General features: G+C 34.4%; 1 long non-coding RNA gene across 4 annotated transcripts in view; it reads left to right on the forward strand.

Annotated features, from left to right (window-relative positions):
* The window catches only part of LOC134759115 (uncharacterized), an 891,009-nt gene that overhangs the window by 58,422 nt on the left and 807,200 nt on the right, over positions 1-25,387 (forward strand). For all 4 annotated transcript variants that reach the window (XR_010135030.1, XR_010135028.1, XR_010135029.1 and 1 more), the window contains exon 2: positions 17,724-17,819. This is a non-coding gene — a long non-coding RNA (uncharacterized lncRNA). The remainder of the gene's footprint in view (positions 1-17,723; positions 17,820-25,387) is intronic.

Here is a 25,387-nt window from a genome sequence, read left to right on the forward strand (position 1 = left end):
GAAAACCTTGACATTGATATAATCAAGGAGTTAGAACAAAAGCTTGTGGAAACTACTAATGGCATACTATGCAAGGTACAGGAATATTAGTGTTAATACTTTTTCTCTTAAACTCCAAAAAAGTATTTAGAATTTATTTAAATTGGATATTAGAAATTACCTATGCTAAGGTAAGCTTATACATAGAGAAGAGTAAACTATACAAACTTAATTTATGATAAATAGCTCTTGGATCCTGGACTGAATCCATTTTTCAGATTATCAAATCAATAAATAAAATATAATTCATGGCCCAGTGCAGTGGCTCACACCTGTAATCTTAGAACTTTGGGAGGTCAAGGAGGGAGGATTGCTTGAGCCCAGGAGTTTGAGATCACCCTGGGCAACATAGTGAGAAACTATCTCTACAAAACATAAAAAATTAGCTGGGCATGGTGGGGCATGCCTGTAGTTCCAGCTACTTGTGAAGCTGAGGTGAAAGAATGCCTTAAGCCCAGAAGTTTGAGGCTGCAGTGAACTGTGATTGATTGCACCACTGCACTCCAGCCTGGGTGACAGAGCAAGATTCTATCTTAAAAAATATATGTATAATAGGCTGGGCGCGGTGGCTCACACCTGTAATCCCAGCACTTTGGGAGGCCAAGGTGGGCGGATCACCAGGTCAGGAGATCGAGACCATCCTGGCTAACACGGTGAAACCCCGTCTCTACTAAAAATAACAAAAATTAGCTGGGCATGGTGGCGGGCACCTGCAGTCCCAGCTACTCGGGAGGCTGAGGCAGGAGAATGGTGTGAACCCGGGAGGCAGAGCTTGCAGTGAGCCGAGATCACGCCACTGCACTCCAGCCGGGGCAACAGAGTGATACTCTGTCTCAAAAAAAAAAAAAATATATATATATATAAAATATTTATAATATTTTATTATAGTTATATATAATGATTATGATATTTATTTATATATAATATAAATATATATAATTCAGGATAAAACATTTAGAATATTCTTAAACTGAATAAATGTTAATGAATATAGTAATTCCTTTCTAGTTTTATTTGCTTATAAATTAAAATGGGCGAATTAAAACAATGTCTGCTATAACATACAGAGACTTCTGCAGTTTTCTGTCTGTAGCATCTCATGTTTTTTAATTAGATTACATTCTTATCACCTTAAACCACTAAAGCCATTGACTTTAGTAGGGATTAAAAACAAATGAATGGCAGGCAATTTGCTCCAGGTATGCAGCTTTGTGGTCATCATGTGAATAGAGCGTATCTCTGTGAAATCCTGATACTTGCTGAGCACAATAGATCCAGGGAACTTCTTGAGCCTGTCACTGCAAATTTACCTGGTTCAGTGCACTGGAGATTCATTGCAGGTATGGAAAGAGAAATGGATGAAGATAAATTTTCAGGAGGGTCCAGCATTTGGTCTGGATAGTTAAAAGACTTCACAATCATGTTTTTGTTATCTGTATGATTGTTAAAAATAATTTAGTGTAAACAATGTTTTGCAGGTGTGTAATAATAAGTAAGATCTCTAATAGAGAGGCAATTACTTAAAATTTGAAGACCCTTAAACAAAAATCAACCTTTTGGTGCTCATGACTTGGGAAGTCTTAAAATCTGTATCAGAGGGCATATGTTGTCATAAGAGATTACAGATTATTTTTAATTAATGAAATGTATGGCATTTAACATAGGATCAAGAAGATGGATTAGGAAGATTGTGCAGATCCCACTCTCTTGCAGGAGTGGTTTTCATCAATTGAGCAAGCCCAGCAGTATCATGTCGGTGGTTTAGAGTTCTGTTTGTTCTATGTGCTTCGACATCACAGAGGATTTTGTCACCTGATTTTAGTACATGCTTGCTGTTTCTGCCCTCCATGCTTCCTTGCATCTGCCCAGAGTGGTCCTTTTATGCAAAATGCTAAATGTGATGCTTAGAGAAGAGAGTAGGTTTCCCTCAACAAGTTACGTGACTGTTTTTGTGCTTGTTATCTCAATGTTTAGACGAATGGCAGAATTTGACCTGAGAGATTATTTTACTACAACACATATGGTGAGAACTTGAGGTGAACACATGTATCGCCTTTATCAATGACTACAAGTGATATTCAGTTTTTACATGCCATTTGGCAATACATTACTACTGTTAAACTACTGAAATACTTTTATACCTGTTGGTCAATAACTATGACCTTGAATTCCCCCACTGCCCCTAATGTTAGGCCCCAGTTACCCATCCCCTCTTCTTATGATCCAGCAACTAAAAGTTTAAGTAACACTTTTCTAGCTCTGTCCACAAGAAAAGCAATGTGACAAACTGAGCTACGCACTATTATTCCAATTTTAGATATGTGAATCCCTAGGTTCAAGCCACTTCAGCACTCTACCCAGGGTCACATTTTGCAACAGAGATTAGATTTAAATTTAGAACTTTCTGGTCTCAAAGTGCTTGAGCTTAATTATTACACTTTACGGCACGTTAAAGGGGGAAGAATGCTTTCTCCATCACCAGAATACATATATACTAACTAACCCAAAGGAAATAGCAACTTCAATGGGCTCAAGTCTCAGCGCTAAGAAGCCGGCCCAGCACTCTCACTTTGAAAACCTTTCCCTTGTTTCCTAATCATTTATGTAAGTGTCTCTCACTTAAGAATCCATCTAATATCTATTGAACACCCATTGTGAGTTAGTTTTAGTTACAGAATGTAAAAAAGGAACACTTTTACACTGTTGGTGGGACTGTAAACTAGTTCAACCATTGTGGAAGTCAGTGTGGCGATTCCTCAGGGATCCAGAACTAGAAATACCATTTGACCCAGCCATCCCATTACTAGGTATATACCCAAAGGACTATAAATCATGCTGCTATAAAGACACATGCACACATATATTTATTGCGACACTATTCACAATAGCAAAGACTTGGAACCAACCCAAGTGTCCAACAATGATAGACTGGATTAAGAAAATATGGCACATATACACCATGGAATACTATGCAGCCATAAAAAAGGATGAGTTCATGTCCTTTGCAGGGACATGGATGAAACTGGAAATCATCATTCTCAGTAAACTATCGCAAGGACAAAAAACCAAACACTGCATGTTCTCACTCATAGATGGGAATTGGACAATGAGAACACATGGACCCAGGAAGGGGAACATCACACTCTGGGGACTGTTGTGGGGTGGGGGGAGGGGGGAGGGATAGCATTAGGAGATATACCTAATGCTAAATGATGAGTTAATGGGTGCAGCTCAGCAGCATGGCACATGTATACATGTGTAACTAACCTGCACATTGTGCACATGTACCCTAAAACTTAAAGTATAATAATAATAATAATAATAAAAAGGTAGCAGGGGAAAAAAAAGTTGGTAAATAAAAAGGAGAAAATTAGACTCCAAAAAACAAGAGAATGTAAAAAAGTAGGTGTCTTTAATCCATCTTTAATAAAGAGAAAAATAATAAATAGCCTTTAAAAATTCATGATTCTTGCCTTCAATTTGCTTTCAATTTGAGGAGAGATGGCACAGAGCTAAGGCATGTTATTTTAGAATGGCAAGGAACATTGGTGCTTATCTTGTACAGAGATTCTCAAAGGTTTTGGTTCCAGGAACCCCTTACACTAAAATAAGGGGTTAAAAATATTGTTAAAAATATTGAAGGCTCAAAAGAGCTTTGAATTTTATGATTCACACCTATCCAGTTTACTATATTAGAAGTTAAAACAGAAATTTTAAAAATATGTAATCATTAATTCACTTAGAAATAATAGAAAACACATTACATGTTAAAATAAACAGCATTTTATTTACAATGACTATGTCTTTGAAAACAAAAAAAATATTTTAGAGATTTGCAAATCAGAAAAAGAATTGTTTTAGAGGTTTGCAAATCTCTTCAATAGAAGAGATGTTCTCTTATGTTCATTTGTGCTCATGCATTCAATATCTTCCTGTATGTTGTTTTGGTTGAAGTCTCTAAATAAGACAATCTGACCTCACATAGATATACAGCTGGAAAAATGTGGACTTCGTTGATTTTCTGAATGGGTCTCAGAGACCCCCACCTGAGGGAACATAAGGCCATGTGTTGAAAAACTGATCTAATAAAGCTCTGACTTAAAGCAGTTTATTTGTTGGGTCTCAATCACCCAATGATAAAAGTCAACTGCTAGTTAGCTGTAAGTAAACATAAATTATTCTAAAGAAGCGTGTCCCCACCATTATACAATATATTCATGTAACAAACCTGCACATCTACCTCCTGAATTAAAAAAAAAAAGAGTGTAACAGTGTCACTCTCACTGCTGTAAAAAAGAATAGACTAAATAACGTAGGAGCGGAAACTAATGGTATTATGAGAAATGTGATGTGGATAATTCACTTTTACAGGAAAGAGGAAATAGAAATGTACTCCTGAAGAGGCGTAGACCGTGTTCCCATCCAACCCAAGGCTCTAGCTCACCATAGGGCACTGTCTTCTCTGACCTGAACAAGACACTGAACCTGAAATTCTGCCTCTCTAACCCTCATCAACAATTGCCTTGATATGATTTGGCTCTGTGTCCCTACCCAAATATCACCTTGAATTATAATAATCCCTATGTGTCAAGGGCAGGACCAAGGTAATTGGATCATGGGGGTGGTTTCCTCCATGCTGTTCTCATGAGAGTGAGTGAGTCTCATGAGATCTGATGGTTTTATAAGGGTCTGGCATTTTCCCTGCTGGCACTCATTCTCTTTCCTGCCATCCTATGAAGAGATGCCTTCTGCCATGATTGTATGTTTCCTGAGGCCTCCCCAGCCATGTGTAACTGTGAGTTAATTAAACCACTTTTCTTTATAAATTACCCAGACTTGGGTATTTCTTCACAGCAGTGTGTGAATGGACTAATACACCCCAACCCCGCCCCTGTTTTCTGGATCATTCCCATTACCAGGAAAAATGTCTGCAATATTTTCCATTAAAAAATCCTCCTCTGACCTTATTTCTCAGCTCCCCTTTATAAGAAAACTATTCAAAAGCTTTGTCTATTCTTGTCTATACTTCCTTACTTAGTATTCTTTTTCACTCAATTAGGCCTTTATCTTATCACTCTACTGAAACTGCTCTTGTCAAGATGAATCATTACCTTGATATAATGGTCAGTTCAGTTTCCATCTCACTAGGGCTCTAAGCAGCATTCAACGGAGTTGCTCACCACCTACTTGAAACCATTTCTTCACTTGGCTTTCAGAGTACTTCCAGATTCATGTTTTAAATTTGTGTTATGATTTTTGTTTTGGCTTGTAACTCATAGGCTGATCCTTCTCAGTCTCTTCTGCTGACATTGTCTTCCTGGCCTCTAAATTTTTAGAATGCTCTCGGGCTCTGTGCTTGGATCTTGATCCTCTCAGAAGTGAGCTCGTTCAAGCCCATGACTTAAAAAATAGCATTCACATTTCTATCCTATTGTCCTCATGAAACTTTAGATGTAGATCTAAGTGATCTCAATGTCTATGTGTTAGCTCTTTGGATATCAAATAAGCATTTCAAATTTAACCTATCTAAAACAGAACTTTGATTTCTTATTCTTCCCTCAAAATGATGCTGCTCATTTATAGTCTTTCTCATTATTCAGCTCAGCTCCTTAACGTTGGGTCATCTTTGATTCTCTCTTTTGCTGAGTCTACATCAAATCTACCAGTAAATCTGTTTAATTTTCCTTTGAAATCGATGTGGAGACTTGTCTTTGCCATTACTGCTAGCCTTGCTGAAACCACCTTTCCTGACTTACTGCAACATGACTCTCTGGCAACAGCTTCCCTGTTTCTACTGTTGGTTCACACAAGTCTGTCCTGCAACCTCACAGCAGCAAGAATTATGTTATAAATCATTTGCTTATTCTAATATATTTGCAATAAATCATGAGTCCTGCATGCATATATATTATGTAAATAAAATCCACAGCCACATATCAATTAACATTACACATTTTACAAGAAAGATACACCCAACACATTACAGTGGATGACTTGGGGAGATGGGATGCAAATGAGGAGTGGGAATGAAAGAGAAAAGTGAAACAGAAGTGGAGTCTTACATGGATCATGAGGAAAATGTTACTTGATGCAGGAAACATGCTTAACTCCACTTTTTTGAACTTGATAGTCAAAAGAAAAAATAAATAAGCAAATAAAATAAACACTGTCTATTTTTTAGTGAATAGTCTGTGGCATTCAATATTTTACTTGAAAATATTACACCTAAATAGGCACACATTAGCTTTGCTATTATTTTTACCTCTTATCTCAGGTTTCTACAGCAAAATACCATAAACTGGGTGACTTTTAGACAACAGAAATTTGTTTCTCACAGTTTGTGAGGCTGGGAAATTCAAGATCAAGGCCCCATTAGATTCAATGTCTGATGAGGGTTTGCTGGTTCATAGATGTTGTATTCTTGCTGTGTCCTCCCATAGTGCAAGAGGTAAGGCAACTCTCTGGGGCTTCTTTTATGAGGGCACTACACCCATTCATAAGGACTCTGGCCTTATGACTTAATGATCTCCCAAAGGCCCCCTCTAATATCATCATGTTGGTGATTAGGTTTCAAAACATTATTTTGGCTAGTCAAATATTTAAACTATAACACTGCATTCTAATTGTTCTCGTTCAAACCAGATATACATTGATGGAATAAAGCAGTAGAGAGTGTATATTAGTGACTCTTTCTTCATTATTAAAGCAATTGGAATCTCACTCTTAGATATATGGCAGATTTAGAAGCTTCACCATTCAATTTTGCTTCAATACTAAAATTTTCAAAGTTGGGCATATACTTTTAATGAACTAGAGTATAAGAGTAGAATGTGACATTAAAAAGTAAAAATTAATTAAATTTAAAAGCATGCTACATACATCCTTTAAAGAATTACAGGCACAGAATGAAACACTGGATAGTACTATGTACAAATTCATATGAGTTAATCCAAGTTAAAAAAAGGCAAATTTGTAATGTATTACCTTGTGTGTGACAGATATGATAAGCTACTTTCTTTAATTCTGCAATAAAAATGTATAAAATGTTTAGTCTATGTATTTAGGGCAGAGGAAGCTATGTTTTAGGCATTTTAAAAATTGCTAAATATCACTGTCACAAAATGTTATTAACAAATTGAATCCATTTTGTTTCAAAGTAAATGTGAGATGGAGTTATTGGCTTTAAGGGGAAAACAAATCCCTTTTCCTAGCAGCAATTTGGTATCTATTAAAGTGTTTATAGGCACTCCTATACCTATTACTTTATGAGTGGAACTGTAATGAATAAAAGTTCATGAGTTGGAGATAGCACAGCCTGTTATGTTTACAAAAAGGAGGCTTGACTTACACAGGGTAAGGCTCCTCATTTGCTAGATGTGGCTTAGCTTAGGATGAACATCATCTTCAAGAATCTCTTGCTTCATTGTAGGATATTGTGTGAAAATTGAAAAGAGAAAATAGCTTCAGGGTGGAAAAACACTGCCATTTATTTGAACTTCTAGTATGTGAAAGCTTTGGTATTAGGTACCTAATAACAGTGCCTTCAATTCTGTTATCATTTAATAGTGGTACTTGAATCAGTATTTTACTGATACAAGTGAGTTTCTCCAGTTCAAACAGTTAGAAAAATGGAGGCAAAGGTTAAACTCATGTTTGTCTGGCACCCCAACCCTATCACTAAATTCTTTCATACCTGAATCTGAACATTCTTATCTACCTTTGTTAGATATATATTTGTGGTTTTACTTTTCTTCAATTTTATTTTAGCTTCAGGGTTTATGTGCAGGTTTGTTATACAGGTAAATTGTGTAACATGGGTTTGGTATGCAGATTAGCTCATAACCCAGGTAAGTAAGAAGGATAGTACTGGATAGGTAGTTTTTCAATCCTCACCCTCCTTCCATTCACCACCCTCAAGTAGGCCCAGTGTCTGTTGTTCTCTTCTTTGTGTTGTCCGTCAGTACCCAATGTTTAGCTCCCACTGAGAAATGAGAATATGCAGTATTTGGTTTTCTGTTCATGTGTTAGTTGGCTTAGGATAATGGCCTACAGCCCTATCCATGTTGCTGCAAAGGACATGACCTTGTTCTTTTTATAGCTGCATAGTATTCCATGGTATATATGTAATGTATTTTCTTTATCCAGTCTACCATTGATGGATATTTAGGTTGATTCCATATCTTTGCTATTGTGAATAGTGCTGCCATGAACATATGTATGCTTGTGTCTTTATGGTAGAATGAGTTATATTCCTTGCAGTATATACTCAATAATGGGAGTGCTGGGTTGAATGGTAATTCTGTTTTAAGTTCTTCCACAAATTGTCAAACTGCTTTCCACAATGGCTGAACTAATTTACTTTCCCACTTGCAGTGTAGAAGCTTTCCCTTTTCTCTACAACCTTGCCAGCATCTGTTAATTTTTGACTTTTTAATAATAGTCATTCTGACTGGTGTGAAATGGTATCTCATTGTGGTTTTGATTTGTATTTCTCTAATGATTAGTGATGTTGAGCATTGTTTTATATGTTGTTGGCCATCTGTTTTTCTTATGAAAAGTGTCTGTTCTTGTCCTTTGCCCTCTTTTTAATGTGGCTATTTGCATTTTGCATGTAAATTTGTTTAAGTTCTTTATAGATTCTGGATATTAGACCTTCATCAGATGCATAGTTTGCAATTATTTTCTCCCATTTTGTAGCTTGTCTGCTTACTCTGTTGAAAGTTTCTTTTGCTGTGCAGAAGCTCTTTAGTTTACTTAAGTTCCATTTGTCAATTTTTGTTTTTGTTACAATTGCTTTCAGTGTGTTCTTCATGAAATCCTTGCCTGTTCCTATGTCCAGGATGGTATTTTCTAAATTTTCTTCTAGGGTTTTTATAGTTTTTGTTTTAGATTTAAGTCTTTAATCCATCTTGAGTTGCTTTTTATATATAGTATAGGATAAGGGTCCAGTTTTAGTCTTCTGCATATGGTCAGCCAGTTATTCCAGCATCATTTATTGGATAGGGAGTCCTTTCTCCATTGCTTGTTTTTTGTTGGCTTCGTTAAAGATCGAATGGTTGCAGGTGTACTGCATTATTTCTGGGCTCTCTGTTCTGTTCCATTGATCTATGTGTCTGTTTTGATACCAGTACCATGTTGTATAGTATAGTTTGAAGTCAGGTGATGTGATACCTCCAGCTTTGTTCTTTCACTTAGGATTGCTTGGGATATTTGGTTCCATATAATTAAAACAATTTTTTTTTCTAATTCTGTGAAGAATGTCATTGGTTGCTTGATAGAAATAGCATTGATTCTATAAATAGCTTTGGGTAGTATGGCCATTTTAATAATATTGATTCTTCCAATCCATGAACATGAGATATATTTCCATTTGTTTGTGTCACCTCTGATTTCTTTGTGTAGTGTCTTGTAATTTTCATTGTAAATTCTTGACATTGTATTCTTTTTCCTTCCTGCTTAGCCATATTCCTAGGTATTCTATTTTTTGTGGCTATCGTGAATGAGATTGTGTTCTTTATTTGGCTCTTAGCTTGAATTTTGTTGGAGCATAGGAATGCTACTGATTTTTGTACAATGATTTTATGTCCTGAAACTTTGCTGCAGTTGCTTATCAGATCAACCCCATAGTCTCTGTCCAAAAACTCCTTAATCTGATTTTACTTTTGATTTGCACAAAACATAGCTGTGAAATAAAAATGGTCTCAGAAGATGGTATTGGTGATGCCAAATATTTAAATAAAAATAATTATTTATTATTTGAATATTTTATTAGTATTACATATTAATATCCAGACATTTCCAAGTACCTTTTGAGGTTACATATGAACAATCATAGTGGATGGAATTTAGCAATTTTGTTAAGTATATTTAATTGTTTAATAGCCTTAGGTATATTCTCATACATATTTTTGGCTGACAAAACATATGAATATTAATTTTACAACTTTACTATCTTACTGTATTATAAAAAATGTAAAAAAGACTCTCACTAGCTTTACCTTTTTAGAGTAAATATAGCTCCTAATTTCTAGAGCTCACTCAGTGATATGACCGTTTTATAAGATCCATCTGTGGGTCTCCAGAAAACTGTGAAAATACATTGTGTATATATCTCTAGGTAAGAGTTATTTTGCAACCAAAACATTAAGAGATTCTCTAAAATTAATCTAATGAGGAAGAAAAGCAGAAAGGCTATCAGCAAAAAACAAACAAACAAACAAACAAACAAAAAAAACTGCTGTTGGCAGCAGGAAAAGGATAAATGGCTCAGAGAAGTGTGAAAGAGTTAATTTGATGGCTTGAGCAGGGAAAGGCAAAATGAGCAGAACTTATCAAGAGCCAGCTGGAAAATGGTGTTGGTGGGGAAGGAGAATAAGGGAAGAATTTAGACTCATAGGGGTCTTATAAGGGATTGTAGCTGCAGGTGCACTGCCACTAAGAAATGGCTGGAGATGTAATTGAGTTTATTACTCATTGTAAAATGGAAGTTGAAAGTGTGATAAGTTGAAAATGTGATGCCATCTAGAGTCTAGCAAATAATAACTTATTGCTGTGGTCTGCTAGATGTTAGCAATATGAGCACTGGCATTATTTTTATAACACAGTAGAATTGTATTGCAACTGATGAAAATAGTGGAATAGATATGTAGATACTGCATTCAAGACTTACTCCTGTACATTCTCTGTGTTGATGCAGTTTATTCTCACGATCCTTCAAAAATAGAAAAGAGCAGAATTTGTATTGTAGAAGACTATTTTACATATTATTTTAATTGACAAATAATAATTGTATACACTTATGACATAAAATGTGTTTTGATATATGTATACAATGTAGAATAAATAAATCAAGATATTTAACATATCCATCAACTTGCTTACTTACTATTTTTGATGGTGAGACATTTGAAATTTATGATCTTAGTTATTTTAAAATATACAATACATTTTTATTAACTATGGTCATCCTACTGTGCAATAGATCTCAAAGCATATTTTTTTCTGCTTATCTGGAATTTTGTATCTTTTGACCAAGTTCCCATTCTCTCCCTGACACTCCAGCCTCTGGTAACCATTATTCTACTCTCTACTTCTATGAATTTTACATTTTTTAGATTCCCTACATAAATGAGATCATCAAAAATTGAAATCAATATTTGAAGTGATATCTGCTCCCTTATGTTCATTGCAGAATTAGTTCCCAGTAGCCAAGATATAGAATCAACCTGTGTCTATCAACATATGAATGGATAAATGAAACTAGTATAAATAGTATATATACACAATAGAAGGATATTTTTGATGGCATCAAGTAGAAGGGAATAATTTAGTGTGGGAGATGAAGAGGTGAAAATCAACTGGGAACATGACTATGTTCCATGCATTAAAGGGACCAGGCTGTGTTTGCTAAAGGGAGCCATATATTAGGTTGGCAATTACTTTCAATGGCAAAAACCACAGTTACTTTTGCATCAGCCTAATACAACCCAGTGGCTATGTCTAAGAGTTGAGGTGAAAAATAAGCACTTAAATAGCCTTAGGTTTTGCAAAATGGATTCTTTCTTTTGGGTGCCATTCCACAGAAGGGGGTTCCTGGAAAACATCTTTAACTCAAATCTTCTGTTATTATCAACAACAAAGACTTAAATGCCTCCTTTTTCTGGACCTTAGTTTAGCAAAGGATCATTTGAATAAATCCATTTTCTTTTGCCAGTACTTGGGATTTTAGGCAAGAGGAAAAGAGTCCAGTGTTTTCATCTTTTTATGCTCTGAATGGCACAGGGAAGGACCTTGTGCAGTATTCACTTAAGATTCAGGTTTGTGGGTGAATGCTCACATGGGGGGTGACAGACAGTGTCCTGGTAACAGCAGTGGGCTGTGCATTGAGAGACCTGCTCCTGCTGCCACTTGATGTCCAGTGCTAGATTATGCTTATTTGTATCTGTGTATCTCTTTGCTCATTTGTACGATGACAGGAATGGCTCAGTACAAGTGATTTTTCACATATATAAAATTTTGAATATATTAAATAAAATGAAGACCTTATAACAATCACAGTAGATGTTATTGATGTTTTGATAGCATAGTTATTTTACTCGAAATTCTAAAAATATAAGTCATAGCTTTTCTTACATAATAAATATAATATTTTAAGAATCTTTAAGAATCAACTCCACAAAATGACCATTTTTTCTTGCAATTATGACCAGGTAAAAATTCTGATAAGATCTACCATGAAAAAAGATATAAATACAACAACAACAACAAAATAAATAAATAAATAAAAAGCTGCTTTGAGGACATGACATGAAATTTAATGAAAATCAATCAAAAATTTGAAGCAGTAATAATACGAATGTTTCCCATATAATTTGTGGACTGTGTGCAACAGAATCTCTTGGAGCAGTGGAGGAAAGAGTATGAGTCAAAATGTAAATTTTTAGGCTCCACTTTCAAACCATTCAGCCAGATTCTCTCAGTAGTAGGACCCAGGACTCTGTATTTTAAAAAGCCTTGGAGGTGATCCTTATGGTCTCTTATGTTTGAATGTCAATGTCAGCTTTGAGACTAATCCACCAAAATTCTTTAAGTTTCTATATATTGCTCATATTTAGAAAATACAATGAAAATAAATTTCTTCCATAAATAAATTATCAACTATGTTGTAAAGATGAATCGTAAAACTACATAGAGTGTATCGAATTTTAAAAAATATGTTAAAATATTTTATTGTATTGTATTTTAAAAAACTATTTTATTTTATCTGTTAAAATTGGAGTTTGGTTCCTGTTTGGGCTTTTATTCTTAAGAAAAAGGAGTGAGCATTTTTAATTTACCTGTTATAAAGCATTCTCTGATCTTGAAAAAAGTAGCTTCTTTATTGTTAGGTAAACAGATTTAGAGTAAAATTTCAGTTTTATAATAGTGATGTATCAGGCATACTTGTATTTACTATGTAGCTCACTAAATACAGAGAAAAAAGAATGGTTCTGGAGGCAGACAGAGGATTCAGAATACCTCTCAGAGTCCGTTTCTTTTCTTATTAAATACAACAATTAACACCAGCTTAAGGAGTCTGTAAATGTTAACTGAAATGGAGTACATAAAACTCCTAGCCTAGTGTCAAATACACAGTAGACATTTCATAATGATAGCTATGTTTATCCTACTTTCTTTTGTGTTCAATGGTGACATCATTGAAATAGCCTTATCCACAGTGAGTGAATTTTTTTTTTTTTTTGGTCTGCACAACACACACAGGTGGCCATTCTTGGATTTGTAGCTATAGTGACTGTCTGAGGATCCTGCTGATATGCACATCACTTACTTGGTTTGAAATATGCCACAGATATTTAATCAAACCTATATCCCTAATTCTAGGTTTCTGTCAGTCTTTCTCCCTCCTTGATTTTTCCATAGTCATATTACATTTCCCATTGTCACATTATCTAAAATTACACATCAAAGCTGTCTTAACTTTGCTATCTTTTTTCTTGGTAGGATCAGTCACACCATTAAAAAACACATTTATGTGATGTTATCTGATTCTATTTCTTCTTATTAAAACTTTAAAAATGTTATGCCCAGGATTTCAGTTTCCTAGACCTCTATCTTATTGCAAATATTATTTGATTGACTTGTGGCTGAATGTAGTAGAACTGCTCAGAAAAAAATAATGCGAAGTTAATAGTGTGCTGATATCTCAATATGATACAATAAAATCTCATTCATCAGAAGTCAACGTATACTTTATGTGTGTTGTCTTAGGTCATAGATAAGACTCAGGGGATTCTGCAACTGTTTTTTTTCTCACTTCCCTGTCCCTTATAGGGCAGAGGCTCAGTCAACAAAGAGTGCAAGCCTCCAGTATTTTTAATAATGATTTTCAACATTAAGAAATAAAGCAAAAGATATTTTCAAGTTTGTTTTTGGTCAAGCAAAGACCATATAAAGCTAAAATAAACTATTTTGAATTAGCTTTCACCTTCTTCTCTTAACAATTTTAATATTTTTTCTTTGAATGTTTACATAATAGAAGATTCAGTTATGTAACAGTGTAAGTTGATATTTATACCAATCTTTAGTATTTATTCATCATTACCAAACATCTATCATTCTGAAAGATTTCAGGATTAATTAATGATAAATCATTTCTCATATAAAAAATAGATTTAAGGATTAAACAAAAGCTGATATGATTCTGACTCAGGATTTGTCCTAACAATCACAACATTTCTGAAATGTTCTAATTAAGTATGCCTCTGTACAAATTCCTTTGAGTAAATACATACAATTGTTATTTCTATTTTATTTGAACATACAAAGCGTTTTAATTGGAGTGACAATTCTCTGCTGCCTTAGTTACCTTAGAAATGTAGCTGGTTATTAAAATGTGTCTCACTCATAAAAGCCTCTTACAAGTTCATAAGGGGGAAAAAAAAAAGCCTGTTCTATTCTGTTTGAAAATATTGACAGATATTTTCTGATGAAAAGAAATTGACTTTTTGAGCCTAATTTGGTTGGATGAAATATAAAAATTTAAAAATGGAATCCAATTATCTCTAACTTGTATACTTTGTTGAAGAGCTATTAAATTGGAAACTTTTTGAGCTGTTTCAGAAGGCACACTTAAGCTTTCTGCTGACAGTAAATGCAAAATACAAATAATTTAAAAGAAGATCTTGACGGATGATTCGTGTCTCCTTCACAATTGAGATCTTATATACACACAAAACTAGCCTCTGTTCCTGACCTAGCCATTTATATCTTTCAGTCTGTGAACTTGCTGTTTATGGCCAAATGTAATTCTATTAACACAAAATTCTGTCACTAGGTGGCTCCATATCGCTTTTTAAAAGTAGTCTTCTCTGACAATATCTCTGTTTTTAGAGCATTTCTTTTTTCTTATTAAATTTCAGATTTTTTTTTTTTTTTTTGGCCATTGTTTCACAATCTGTGTAGCTTAGTTGCAAACCACTAGCTGCATGGAATTAGAGTCTACGTCCAATGTGCTGCCAACTCCTCTCTCTAGTCAACACATGAAGAAAGGTGACAGATGACAATGCTGCAGGACTATGGTTATTGGCTGGATGCCATTGTTCAATGTCTGGATCTTTAGTAAAGTTATGTCCAAGCTTATTTTGTCTCACTTCAAAGCTTCATTTCAGTACCAAGTCACATTCCCTGTAGTGGGAGAAATCCCAAGAAAGGAACAAGGATTTTTTTTTTTTTTGAGACAGAGTCTTTCTTGCTCTGTCACCCAGGCTGGAGTGCAGTGGTATGATCTCAGCTCACTGCAACCTCCGCCTCTCGAGCTCAAGATATTCTCCTGCCTCAGACTCTCGAGTAGCTGGGATTATAGGCACCTGCCACCATGCCTGACTAATTTTTGTATTTTTAGTAGAGACAGAGTTTCACCATGTTGGCCAGGCTTGTCTTGAACTCTTGACCTCAGGTGATCCACCCGCCTCGGCTTCCCAAAGTGCTGGGATTACAGGCATGAGCCATTGTAGACCGGCCTGGATTTTTTTTTCTTTTTTAATGTCTCTGAGATATTCCTGACCTGAGAGGAATATTGCGGCTTAGTGCCCTGGACTGGGAGTTGGAACACTTGGGATCTAGTTTGGGCTTTTGAAGGTAGTTAATTTAACTACCTTTCCTGAATTTCAGTTTCCTCATCTATAAAGTGAAGGGGATAGATTAGATGATGTTTATAAGCTCTTCTAGTTTTAATATTTTAAAACGCATGATATTCCCAAGGAGATTTCTTAAGCAGAGGTGTTCCTGTATGTAGATATTGCTTACTCTTAGACTGTAAGATACTGAGGGAGAGGAAATATTATTTATTTAGCCTCAGTGCCTGTAACAGTGCCTGACATACAGTAAAGACTCAACATACATATTTAAATGAATAAATAAACTGCATCATAGTACTCCATGATGGAGATCACAGGGAAGTATCAGTTCTCTAAATTCGTACTCATCTTATTCTCCCTGTGACTGGACATCCAGTTTCTATATTTAGAATTACTGCTGCCCAGTAATGAAGCAATGTCACTTTGGAATGCATTCATTCTTTTTAGGAAGAAAGTGAAACTTCTTAGGCTTTCTTTATTAACATTGTTTATTATTTTAATGGGATAGTTGTCATCTTAGATGCTCTAGGAGGCAAAGCACATCTGTAGCGATAGATTTGAAGTTTTGGAGCATAGCAGTGACAAGCTCTGTATAGATGACACTGGTTAATTCGGCTGGCTCTGAAGCTGCTGGGCCCAGAATGGAGGGAAGGGTCTAAGAAACAATGTCCTTAGTAAAACTGGATTTTTGAGAGAGGGAGTTAAAAACTGGTAAAGAAGTGAAGGGAATGTTTAGTAAATTTTAATAGTACAGTCAATAGAGCATAGATAAAGGCAAAATATTTAGCATGCAAAGGAAAAACGTTATTAAAATATCATTTTTGTGGGGAGTGCTAGAATCTTGAGAGCAGGCATTTAGGGCAACATTGATTAAAATGTCTAACTCCGAACTATTGAAGAAGACTTCTTGATAATAGCAAAAGCATTAAGAATCTTCAAACTCATACTATAGAAAGATAACAATGTAGCATTCTCAATATAGTTATCTTAAACAAATATATATAGCAAATTAAAATGCTGTGTAATGTGGTTGTTATATATTTTTCAAGTATGGTCATCTCTCAGTTTTTAATAATCTGGAGATAGAAGTATTAATAATCTGGAGATAGAAGTATTTATGTGACATTACAACATTTTACTTGATATTCTTTTGAGCTCCTCTTTGTTCTACTGTGCTATAGAGAATTGAAATGGCATTATTCTGGTTGATTTTTGTCCAGAAAAAGAAAAAATTTAACTGGGCTTGATCAACCATTTCACAAATGCTTGAAAGTCCATATCTTTTACTGGAAAATACTATTTAATATCCCTGTTGACTGAAGCAGGGATAGATTCACCACTGAATTATGCTTCCTGGCATGTAAGTTACAATGGAAGTACAATACAAGGAAACACTTTTTAATATTATTGCTATTTTTGTAACTGGAAAGACATCCGCACATTGACAGAATTTTAGGAATTTTTCTTACATGTCCTTAATAGAAAGCATTTGGGAAATGTTAATCTCATATCAAGCATGTGTCTTCTTTTGATGCAACGATATTTGTGTTTGGCTTATGGGATTTTTATATGCACTATGACTGAAGTGCTTTGTTATGATTGGGAAGACTAGAACAGAAGACATTTCCCCTCCCTTAGTTATGAGGAACAAAAGTTATTACCTTCTTTGTAAAATTGAGATGTCAATCTGCAGCAAAATGAAAAAAGTATGTATTCTATAACATTAACATAAAATACAGAGTATAACCTTCTATCATATATACAAATATATATAAGTTGAGTATGTCACAATGATAGGAATTAGGTGCTATAGACATACACAATCTTGATTTTGTTTATTTGTTTTGGACTATGAATGGCTTTCTAATTAGATTTCTGTTTCAGTATAATCTTGATGCTAATAATTTAAACTCAGACTCTAGTCTTAAAGGCAGGAAGTTTTATTGGAGCATAACACATTATCACTTCAGTTGATGAACCCCTTGTTATTCTCATACCATAGCCTTTAAAGATAACTCAAGATTTCTCTAATTTTATTTCTTCTTCAAGGGAAAGAAACTTGTATATGGCACAATGGAAACAATGAAGTTGAAGGGTACGGCTTAATGGATGATGAAAATGAGATGTTCGGGGGACAAGAGAGGGGTAAGTTCTGTCTTCAAGGAACCTTTGCATTGCTTTGTTTGGGATCATTCTATCTCATGCCCTGCTTTGAAACAATGAGTTTTGAACAATATTCAAGTTGAAGAAAACTTAGCTTTTGGAACTTAGCTTTTTGATCTGGATAGGTTCATGGGAAAGAAGGCAAGAAGCCATATGTGCCTGCCTCTACTGCAGGGTGGGCAATTAGCAAAGGGCCAGGATAAATGAGTCTCTGGGTTTTTAAAATACGATTCAGTCTAGTTCCTGTGGGCAGGGAATCTTATGAGGATTTCTTTCTCTCTCTTTCTCTCCCTGTGTCACACACACACACACACACACACACACACAGACAGCTGGAGTAGCAGTGGCTAAGTTACCTAGTCAAGTATTTGGGGATTTTGGATCTGGGACATCTTTTATTATTACCAGATAATACTTTCCTACTGAAACAAAAGCTACTTTTGCATATGTAAGCTGATATTTTTGATCCCTCTTACACATTACAGAGCTCCCCTTAATAGTGATACTTTTGACTGTAGATAAAGTTATCACATATATTTACTGTAATTATATTAAAAAGACATATGTTTTGATATGTAACATCTTTCTGTGAAAAGTCAAGGCTATGTGATTTTTATCTTGAGAAAGTTATTAGAAAAGCAGCATAATGTGGAAGAAAAGGCAATGGAACAGGAGATAGGAAAGGCTGATTCTCATCTAATCATTGTTATGACCAGCATGGCCACTTTCACTTTAATGACTCAAGTTCTCTCATAGACTAGTTGATCTCCAGGGACGGTGATCCTACAGGCTCCTTTGCTGGAGACAGTCCCGGTTTACATCTGTTATCCCAATGTAATTATTAATAGCACCCTTTTCATTCTCAAAAGTGTCCTGGTTTGGATGATAAATTATATGGTTACTTTATCTCTAAAGATCCTTTCAACTTGAGTATTCTTTGATGTTGCCTAGAGATGAGATGAGGGATCAATTGTCTGAGAGCTAGTCATTGAAATTCTAGTCCTTTATTTTGAGCAGTGGTGAGAGATGAAGGTATTGAGTTTGATATGGCCCAGATCATGAAGGTCTGATATTCAAAGACTTAATTTTATCCTGAAACCTATGGGGAAAATTCTAATCAGAGAAGAAACTGAGACATCGCTTTGGCTCATGGTAGAAAACGGATTTTAAGAGACTGTTGCTAAAGACAGAAAATCTGCTAAGAGTTTATTACAATAATTCAGTTAATGAATAATAATCTTAACCAAGAAGTGGCTGTGGAAAAGGAGAAAGAAATGTCAATTATCAAAATATTCTGGGGGTAACGTCTATAAGATATAGTGACTGAATGTGGGGATTAAGGGAGAGGCTAGAGCCTAGGATGGCATTCTCTTACCCTACCATAAATTTATTAAATAACTGGATAAATAGTGATACCATTCATGAAAAGTAAGACTGCAGATTAGGGCTTCTGTGTCAAAGATACGATGGGCTCATGGCTAGACTTGTGTAGTTTATTATGTTGGTGGTACAGACAAATAGAAATACACAGTAGACATGTAGATATAGGATAAGAACCTTAAAATATTTGGTTTTGCTCTGCTAATGTAGATTTGGGAGTGATCAGCACATTCAAACCTTCTGGAAAAGTCCTGAGAGAATAGAGAATGAGACAAAACTGAACTAAAGAAAGAATCATGAGAGTCCCTAACACTTAAGGGAAGAGGAAATAAAGAGGAACACTGGAAGGGGAGAGTGTAAGGGGCTACTAAAGAAGTAGAACGACATCCAGGAGAGTGATGACATATAACCTTAGGAGTTAAAGATTACACTTTTAGAGCACACACACTATGCTTCAATTCAGCGATACTCAAACTTTTTAGTCTCCGAACTTCTTTATGTATTTAAAAAATTTTGACGAATCCAAAGCATTTTTGTTTATATAGATTATAACTATTAATATTTATTATATTAGAAATAAAATTGAGAAGATTTAAAACTCTATTAGTTAATCTAACTAAAATATTTATACATTCATTGGATGTTACTAAAATAACATACTTTTGTCAAAATGATGATTTAAAAACATTTAGTGAGATGGGTGACATTGTTTTATGTAAATATCTTAAGTGTGTATATTAATAGAAGGTAGCTGGACTGTCATATATACTTTTGCATTTAACCTGGTGCAGTATATTGTTTGGGTTAAGGTATTTTGGGACATACATACGTATTCAGTTGGAAAAGAGAGGAGTATTTTCATAGCCTTTCATGATAATTATGAATTTTGTCTTTAATGATCATTTCTTAAATGTTAGTTACAATATGAAATTTAAACCATATTAATTAACTTTTTGCACTTTGTTACATTAAAATCCCTCAGTATATTTAAACTTTAAGTGAATCTTTAACTCACGCATAATTTTGTAGTATCTCTCATTGGTCATTTGGAAAATAGTGGCTCACTTAGTTATACAGATCTTCCAAATGTTGAAACATTTCATTATATAATATGAAAAATTGCATTCATCAATATAACTGTTATTCATATTAGAAAAGTGAACATGGAAGCTGTCAAGGTACAGTGGCAGACACTAGTTTCCCAATATTTAATTTTCTCTTGAAAGCTCAAATTTGATCATTGGCAACACATACTATCAGTTGTTTGTAGCGAACGGATAGGTTTACTAAATTTATTTTTAGCAAAATATATGCCAAATACCCAAGTCTCAGTAACCATGGTTTAACTGTCAGTGTTCTTTCATGTAAAAATTATGTTCCATGAACAAAGCAGCTAATTCAGAAGCTTACAACTCAATTGCATAAGCACTTTCCTTTGGTATTCAACTGATTTGCTTAATATATACTTCTCATTTTGTCACATGGCATATTACAAACACATTGTATTCAAAGGTTGAGATTTAATAAAATTAATAATTCTCATTACTTCATCAAAGATGTTATTTAGTGAAAATGGCTGGGTTTGTTTTTGTTTTTTTGTTTTTTTTTTAACTGTGAGCATGTTGTAGTGAAGAATTATGGAAAGGTTTGGGGCCTCTGCCTTGATTCATGATAAGGTACCAGAAGTTTTACTACCATTGATTTTGCACAATCAATACAAATGTCAAAAAAGCAAGAAAGACCAATAATGACTTTGTGTCAGTGTGAAAATTGTTTAGATTTTTCAGACCTCCAGAATGGGTCTTAAGGTCCCCTAGGGTTACACAGATCACACTTGGAGAATTGCGACTTGAAGTTTGAGAAGCCTGCCTCATCGAAGGCGTCAGAAAAGTTAGGAGGAAAAAACGCCAAAACCTAAAACCCCAAACAACAAAAAGTACTCCATTGGATTTTTTAGCAAGGAGGACACTGGCGATATTATTGAGACAAGTTTCAGTGTTCATGTTTTTCAGTCTAATGTATCTTAAACTTTAGCAATATTTACTTGTGTGAAGTGATGTAAAGAAAAAATATACTCTCCTCCACCTCAATAGATGTATTTTGTCCACCCTAAATGGAAATGCTTAAATGTATGGAGGCATTAATTATGGTTGTCACCGACTTGGAAGAGCATATCGAATTTCTCTGACTAGGAACTAAGTGTATTTTCCCTCTTTAAATTATGGATCTAGCATGTAAAACAATTTGACATGCCAGGTATAACAACTCAAGGGGAAACAAATTCCAAGTATGTGATAGTCAGAAACCTCATACCCTCTGGTTACAATGTAAAAAAGTCAAATGAAATGGTTCAATATTTTAAAAACTTGCTTTAAAATGACTTGAGTAAAAGGTATGGGGTCATTTGGTATATCGGAGAAGGTATGGGGCTCACTGTCAGAGTGATACGCATAGGAAAGGTAGACAATGTGTACAGAAAGTAAGTATTATTTATTGAGCATCTTCTATAGGCCTTTATCTGAGTCAGAAATACTGTCTGTCTGTTCTTATGTAAGCCTTCCAAAGCCTTTAAAGCCCAGTAGTATTAGCCCTTCCTTAAAGACCATTAACCATATCTAAAACCATTAACCTATCTAAAACCCTATCTAAAAGTGATTTTCATCTAGATTAAAGAACTTACAAAGATAATGGGATTTTGATTTTCTGGATTAATTTTATTAGAGTAAAATCAATGTCTTTATGAAGTATGAATTTCTTTTTCATTCAAAATATTTGTTAAGCTTTGGCTTCTACATGCAGGATAGTGTTCTATAGTACTAGTCTACATAGTTGCAATTTATAAAGCACTTTTGCAAATGCAACTCTAAGGAAACTGAGGCTGATAGGTCAGGTATTCTTTTCATCATTTCACAGTACTGTGTGACTTGAGCAGCTCTGGAAGCTAGGAAATACATATTGTCAGGGGAAAATAAGTAAGAGACATACTTTGCTGTTCTCAGGCCATAATTACTAGTATTTTCATAATTACTAGTATTAGCAACAGTAAATTCTAGAATATTCCACCTAATCAGTAATAGATATATTTAAATATGTATATCAGCATTTATATTGCCATCTAGTGCCTATTTTGTTTTACTACTAATTCTGGTTTAGTTTCAGACCAGATGCAGTTTCATTACTGAACATTTTTCACCAATATTGAATAAATGCTCTCAACATTACCTGACATCAAAATTTACTAATTCTTGGTAGCATTAACCCTCCATCAACTTTTATTGTATCTAAAATAATGATTTGCCTCTATGGTATCCAACAACTAAGTTGTCATCCAGGTATCTGGATGAAATATTTTGCTTTTAGATTCACTACCATCTTTTTTCGCTGCACGATTCAGTGTTGCCTTGAAATCTAGTATATATGTATTCTAAAACTACTTTCCTACATGGAATATCATGGCACTGATTTCTTTTTGAGAACTTCATTTTCAACTTTTACTATCAGGTCAATATGATTTTGAAACATGTCTGTATTTATCTTTCACAGTTTCCAGTTATTTACCTCTTACCTGTATCTAATTTCATGTTTTATGTTTCAGTTAGCCCATAATCATCTTACTCTTATGCAGTTAGTATTCCTATGACTAAATTAGTATCTTCACACTGATACCACAGCATACATTAGCAATTATGCAGCATTTTTATGTGCAGAAGAGTAAAGTACATAGAAAAAGTGACTGGCATTTCAGGAGTTTGGGAGGAATGAACTAAAGAAGAGAGACAGAAAAGATGAGACTGGTACAAAGATGGGAAATTCACTTAATTTGAAGAAACTTATGTGATTCTAAAATTAGTTTAATTAGTCCCAAGGAATATTTTAACCCTATGCTTTCCTATCTTTCCCATTTGCCTATGAAGCATTAACAGGCAATCAGTTCCAGCATATTTGAATCCTTAATAAAGCAGAACACATAAATATAAATTACATGTTTTGATTACTTTATTCTCTCACTGAAAAATGAACATCCATGTATATGTGCACCCAATAATTTCTTCCCAAAATATTTTTCTGCCTTTTCTGGAGTATAAGGGAATAAAAAATGAAATGCCATGAAGAGGAGAGAGTAAAATATTAGCTACATATAAATACAACTGAAAAATATTTGAGAAATCAATGTAGTTTATAAGCTGTATATGCTCTTGAGGTGGGTTTGCTTCATTAAGAATGGAAACAAAATACATATGCGTTCAGCATTGCTCAGGCCCTAATTAAAATCCTCTTGGGAATTTAAGTGTGGGCTCCACAACATTCAAATATGGAAACTGTGGGACCTTATAAGCAGTCAGTAAAAGTAACTGCAGGAAACATTTTCTAGAGTAAAAGTTTGCTTGATGTCAAAATAATTGCTATTAAGGACTAAGATTATTATAGCTAGTTTCCTATTTTGAACTAATCAGTAACAGTGGTGAGTAGAAATAAGAATTTAAAATAAAACATTGTTTAACTTTTACATTATGGCTGTAATAGTAGATACATGAAAATGAAACTATGGCCACATGAAGTATCCATTTGTTACAAAAGAAGGAAAATGCTTTGTGTCAGGTTGCTTTTGAAAACCCCTGTTAGTCATGAACTGTCAGTTTAACTAAAGACTGATATTTTTTTCAAGTGGAGAGACCATTATTTGTAAAGCTTTAAGACACATAGCTAAATGCAAACCAGTCACCATAAATTTTCGGCTTTATTTAAACTTTGGTATACATTGACAACTGCTTTGATCATAATTTAATTTGAGAGTCAAGATGATGATCAGAACATGTTTGAGGTAAATATGGTTAAATATTTTATTTAAAAAGAACAATGTTTTCAGTAAGAAGCCTGGGGGTGAAACGGACTATATTTTCTTGCTTTTGTAAACTTTCATGGATAATTATAGACTTTGGGTTAATGGCACCAGAAAAGAATCTGTCATAAGTTAGCACTTCCTCATTTCCTCTCCAATGTGTCTATGAAATCTTAAATCAAAAGTGTAAAAGTTCTGTAACATTACTCAGACAACTAAGTGTTGAGAAGAGTGTTATTTAAGTAACAAACATCATTTACTGAACATATTATGTGCTATTCGTGTTATATGCACAGTATAATATTGCTTGCCTCAACAATTATGCAAGGTAGGTATTTTTATTTAAGATTTACATATAAGAAAATCGAGACCCATAGAGTTTCGCTGAGTTGTCCAATTTAATACTAGTAGTACCAGAAAAAGCTGAGACTCACATTCAGTCCCATTTGAAGTTAGTTTTCTTTTCTCTCAAAACCCCATACTGCCTTTTTAGGTTTGCCCTGTAATCTAAAACCACTAATATTTACCATTAAGTCTATTAAACTGTATCAGCTGTATTCACAGTTATTTAAGATGTCCATTCCTTAGCATTTAATCAATCACAAAAGGTGTTTTTTTGTGAATGAGAAAGCAATCAGGATCATTACTTAGTTAAGCAGTTATTGCCCAGAAACAACAAAAAGCAAATGGAGTGTAAATTTCTTAAGGATTAATGGTGTCCTGCCTAATATAAATTAAATAATCACTTGAAGTTTGTGAATGTATGTTTATGTCTCTCTGTGTGTAAGTAAAATTTCAAAGACCTTGTTCTATTGCCTTACTGGAAGGACTATGAGCTTTGGTACGGGTCAAAATTACATTATGCCTCCTAAGTAAAAAATAATTAAGCAAAATTACTTGAAATTACTGGATAAATTTCTATAAATCACATGGTAGCAGGAGTCTGGTGGGACAGCTAGGTGGTGGGAAGAAATTATATATACTGGAGAGGGCAGAAATAGCAAGGTATGTATAAGTTTCTACTTTCCCATTTATGAGGCTTTTTCTTCCTTAATCATTGTGTAACTTTCATCAGTGGTGAGGTAGAGAGTTATTGATTGAGTTGGTGTGCCACAACTTAAAAACATGTCTTTTGAATAAATTATCTTGGCCAATGTACAAAAGATGATTCCTGAAATAGAGATGTAACATCTTATAAGACTGATCAGAATTTGTGCTGTAGAACTGTGTGTCACACACAGGAAGACCTTCTTTCTGTCCTTTCTAAAGCTCTATTTTGTGATGAAAAGCACAGTGCATTTGAAAAGTGAATGAAAATTTTAATTTTTCT

The sequence above is a fragment of the Gorilla gorilla genome, chromosome 7 (genome assembly GCF_029281585.2).
Source record: "Gorilla gorilla gorilla isolate KB3781 chromosome 7, NHGRI_mGorGor1-v2.1_pri, whole genome shotgun sequence".
NCBI classification, from domain to species: domain Eukaryota; kingdom Metazoa; phylum Chordata; class Mammalia; order Primates; family Hominidae; genus Gorilla; species Gorilla gorilla.